Below are 5,124 nucleotides of genomic sequence, written 5' to 3'. Positions count from 1 at the left end.
TCGGATGCAGGCTTCCGGGCGTACGACTGACCCACGAGACCTTCACTCACCAGGCCTCTACCTGCACGCAACCCCCGGGGCCGTCACGTCCTTTCTGACAGGAGACCACAAAGCAGTGGTGGCTGCGCACTGCTGTGGCCTCAGGGGCACCTCGGACAAGACGCCGCCCCGCCCGGGAGGACACGGACCAGGCAGCACCTCTGCGTGCCGGGAAACCTCCACTCCATCCCGCTCAGGAGCACGGGTTCCGGGGTCCCGGCTCTCCAGGTCCCACTCGGACGTCTGACACTTCTTTGTCCCGTGGCCCAAGCAAAGTCCTCTCAGACCCTCAGCTGCCAGCACGGCGGCGCGGGGCCTGGTTGCACACCTGGCCCCCGAAGAGAAACTGAAACGAGACGGAGGAGCGCCTCAGGACAACTCGTGGTCCACGGCACAGCAGCTCTCATTGCTCGTCCCCTCCCCACGTTTCAAACGTGCAAAAGGCCAAGGTCCACACGGACACACGGAGGCTCCCACACCCGCAGTACACCAGGGGGTCCCGCCATCCCCCTGCGCACAGACACGATGCACGCGCGCGTTTGAGAAACAACCCGACAGCTCAAGGAGACGGCTTACCGTGCCACGGGCAATCCGCAGGGCCTTCGGCCATCCTGTAGCTGGAGGCACCACAGTAGGCGACGTGAGTCTTCCCATCATTCTAGGAGACCTCGGGGAGCATGGCGTACCCCTGCCGAGCCCTGCCCAGCCCTGCCGCCAACTGGCGGTGTGGCCTGAAGAAAATCAGGTGTTTGCGATCCTCGGTTCCCTTCTTGCAAGATGGTCACACGCTCATACCTTGCCCAGGCTCTGAAGCTGCAACGAGATGACAACTATCAGCATTACTCTGATGCCTGGTCCACCACACCCTAGCTCCCGCTACTTGGCACGTGACCAGACTCCAGACTCGGGGGAGAGCTCTCAACAGGGGACTGAGCTAAGCCCTAGCGGTCAAACTGCAATGGCCAACAGCGGCGGCACTGTTAAGAGCCCAGCGTCTTCTCAGAACTATACCATACATGCAGGGGCGGCTGGCCCCCACATGCCCACGGACCTGGAATGCATATCAGGAACCTGAGAATTCCCACCGGAATATTAGAAGAAAAAAAAAAAGGGAGAGAGTGAGGGAGAGAGAGACAGAGGCAGAGAGAGAGAGAATGAGCGAGAGGCAAAGACAGAGACAGACAGAGAGAGAAAAGAACAGACGGTGTCCGCTGGTCCAGCCTCCAATACACACGACCGTTGTATTGGCTTCCCTGGAACTTAACACACCAGAGGACCGCTGGTTCCCACAGGGAGGCCCCTGTCACGACCACCCCGTGCTTCGGTACTGGGAGAGAGATGGCAAAACCTTCAGCCCACCTACCCCGACCTACCTAATCAGAAGGACGGAGGGATGGCTGGAGGCAACGTGGTTCTGCGAGAAGCCCTCCCAGGAGGCCTCGAGAGCCGAAGTTGGAGAAAACTACTCTCTGCATCGCTTCCTTTTGGGAATCTCAACATTCAACCCGCACGAGATTCGGCTTCAACGTTCCACTTTTTGAAGAAGGGCATCAGAAATGCCTTGATCAGGCCAGCACAAAGGGAGCAGGCTGCTAAAGAGGCCAGGACACCAAATTCAGAAGAGGCATGGCATGTACACGAACGGAACGGGGATAGCAGATACACGAAAGAAGGGTCGTTTGCATCAGCAAAGCCAGCAAGCGCAGCTGCTCTTCCTGAAGACTGTGGGTTCCGCTGCCACAGGGAACATGGGGACGGGGCGAAGGGACTGCCAAGTGCGCACGTGCTCACATATGCCCGGTGGGCACACCAGGTGAGGCACGGCCCACGGGACTGCCCCAGGAGCCCTGCACTCCACAGATCACTCTGCAGGGGGCAATCGGCCTGCTGAAAGGGGGCTAGGCCGTAGCTCTCGTAGCTTCACGTCAGATAGTCCAACAATATGGATGGAATTAGGATACCAGGTGTGGAAAACAAGGGATTACTGCAGAGCAAGCCAAGGAGAAAAGGCATGGTTTCCAAACATTTTGCTTTCATCGGACACTGTTGCCTGCCAGCCTGTTTCGGAAAGAGGTCCAGGCAGCAGGCTCACGAAAGAGATTCCAACAGTATCAATGGATATGGTTTCCAAACGCAGGACACCAAAGGAGTCTGGAGCCCCAAAGGCAGGGGAGCATGCGGGGCCCTCCCGGAAACCTGGTTTCATCCGCCACAGCGAACAGGGGGACGTGGAGAAAAGCCCTGAACGTAGGTCCACTGGTATTCTCACATCATCGCTGGTTGGCGGCTGGTCAGCAGGATCCAGGGGACTCCCGAGGAGGCAACAGAAAGAGCGACAGATGAGGCTGTTGTGAGAAATCAGCCTGCTTCGGAAAGAGGGCCCCGAGGCAGGCTCACGAGACCGATTTCAACAATATCAACGGAATTAGCATTCCAAACAGAAGAAACCAAAGGACTCTGGGGCACCCAAGCCAAGGAGACCAGGCGGGGTTTCCCAGAACTCTGCTTTCATCAGCCACAGCGAACCTAGGCATAAGGAGACATGCCCTGAACGTAGGTACACTCGTCTTCTTACATCATCCCTGGTGGGATGGCTGGTCGGCAGGACCCACGGGACTTCCCAGGGGCACTAGAACGGGCCACAGTTCAGGCTGGGGCCAGGGAAAAGCCTGAGTACGAAGACGACAGGGAGCGGGCTCATGAGAGAGATTTCAACAATATCAATGGAATTAGGTTTCCACAGAAAAAGCAAAAGAATCTGAAGCACCAAATCCAAGGAGAGCGCACAAGCTTTCCTAGACCTCTGTTTTCATCGGCCACAGTGAACTCGGGGATGGGGAGAAATGCCCTGACTGTACGGACAAGTTCATTTTCACATCATCCGTGGTGGGATGGCTGGTCAGCAGGACCCACGGGACTCCCCAGGAGGGCACTGGAACGTCCCACAGATCAGGCTGGGGCTAGTAAGCAGCCCTGCTCCCCAAGAGGGCCGGCATCAGCTCAAGAGAGGCTTTTCAACAATAGGCATGGATTTAGGATTCCAAATGGAAGGATCAAAAGGACTCTGGAGCACCCAAAACCAAGGAGAGCATGAGAGCTTTTCACCCAACTCTTGTTCACGGGCCACAGCGAGCTGGGGGAATGGGGGGGAAATACCCTGAACGGAGGTACACTGGAATTGTCACATCATCCCTGGCGGGAAGGCTGGTGAGCAGGCCCACTGGACTCCCCATGGGCGCACCAGAACGACCCACATACCAGGCAGGGACAGCAATCAGCCTTCCTTCCCAAAGAGGGCCCAGCAGCAGGCTCATGAGTGACACTTCAACAATATCAATTGAATTAGGTTTCCAGACACAGGAAACCCAAAGGCTCTGGAGCCACCAGAGCCACGGAGAACAATCGCCGGTTATCCAATACCCTGCTTCTACGGGACACAGTGACCCTGGGGGTAGGGAGAAATGCCTGAACTGGGTACCCAAGTATTCTACCATCATCCCTGGTGGGATGGCTGGTGAGCAGGACCCACGGGACTCCCCAGGAGACAATGGACCGGCCCGTAGATCAGGCTTCGTCCAAGAATCAGCCAGGTTCTGAACGAAGGGACCAGGAGGCTCAGGAGATCGATTTCAACAATACCAATGGAATTATCATTCCAAACAGAGGAAACCAAAGGACTCTGGGGCACCCAAGCCAGGGAGAGCGTGCAGGCTTTCCCAGAACTCTGGTTTCACGGGCCACGGCGAGCAGGGGAACGGGGGTTAATACCGTGAACGTAGGTACACTAGAATTGTCACATCATCCCTGGTTGGTGGCTGGTCAGCAGGACACATGGGCCTCCCAAGGAGGCCACAGAAAGACCCACAGATCAGGCTGTTGTGAGTACTCAGCCTGCTTCGGAAAGAGGGCCCCGCAGCAGGCTCACGAGAGAGATTTCAACAATATCAAAGGAATGAGTTTTCCAAACAGAAGAAACCAAAGGACTCCTGAGAACCACAGCCAAGGGGAGCGGGCGAGCTTTCCCTATACCTTGGTTTCTTCAGCCACAGCGAACCTGGGAATGAGGAGACATGCCCTGAAAGTAGGTACACTCGACTTGTTACATCATCCCTGGTGGGATGGCTGTTCGGCAGGACCCACGGGATTTCACAGGGGCACTAGAACGGCCACAGATCAGGCTGGGGCCAGGGAAAAGCCTGAGTACGATGAGGGCAGTGAGCGGGCTCATGAGAGAGACTTCAACAATATCAATGGAATTAGGATTCCAAACACAGGAAAGCAAAAGAGTCTGAAGCACCAAATCCAAGGACAGCACGCAAGCTTTCCTTGACCTCTGTTTTCATCGGCCACAGTGAACTCGGCGACGGAGAGAAATGCCCTGACTGTCCGGACAAGTTCATTCTCATTATACCCCTGGTGGGTTGGCTGGTCAGCAGGACCCACGGGACTTCCCAGAAGGCACTGGAACGTCCCACAGATCAGGCTGGGGCAAGGAATCAGCCTGCTTCTAAAGCGGGCCCGCATCAGGCTCACGAGAGGGACTTCAAGAATAGGCCTGGTTTTAGGATTCTAAACAGAAGAAACAAAGGCTCTGGACACCACTGCTAAGGAGCATGCGAGCTTTCACCCAACTCAGTTTCAAGGGGCCAGGGTGAGCAGGGGGACGGGGGGACATATCCTGAACGTAGATACACTAGAATTGTCACAAAATCCCCGGTGGGAAGTATTGTGAGCAAGCCTCACTGGACTCCCCTGGGGGCACTGGAACATCCCACATACCAGGCAGGGACAGCAATCAGCCTCCTTCCCAAAGAGGGCCAAGCAGCAGGCTCATGAGTGACACTTCAACAATATCAATTGAATTAGGTTTCCAAACACAGGAAACCCAAAGGCTCTGGACCACCAGAGCCACGGAGAACAATCGAGTGATCCAATACCCTGCTTCTACTGGCCACAGTGAACCTGGGGTAGGGAGAAATGCCCTGAACTAGGATCCCAAGGATTCTCCCATCATCCGTGGTGGGATGGCTGGTGAGCAGGCCCCACGGGACTCCCCAGGAGACAATGGACCGGCCCGTAGATCAG

At 56.3% G+C, this 5,124-nt stretch overlaps 1 long non-coding RNA gene across 1 annotated transcript; it reads right to left on the bottom strand.

Moving 5' to 3' along the window:
* Positions 1–252: 252 nt before the first annotated feature.
* LOC119878407 lies at positions 253–1,999 on the bottom strand. The gene is made up of 3 exons (XR_005386837.1): positions 1,413–1,999; positions 616–852; positions 253–385 (listed from the first exon to the last, which is right to left on the bottom strand). It is a non-coding gene; the product is annotated as an uncharacterized LOC119878407 (long non-coding RNA).
* Positions 2,000–5,124: the final 3,125 nt, after the last annotated feature.

This window comes from Canis lupus, unplaced genomic scaffold (assembly GCF_011100685.1).
Source record: "Canis lupus familiaris isolate Mischka breed German Shepherd unplaced genomic scaffold, alternate assembly UU_Cfam_GSD_1.0 chrUn_S1586H1776, whole genome shotgun sequence".
NCBI lineage: Eukaryota > Metazoa > Chordata > Mammalia > Carnivora > Canidae > Canis > Canis lupus.
Note: the sequence above shows the minus strand (reverse complement) of the source record. Positions and strands in the feature narration are given on the sequence as shown.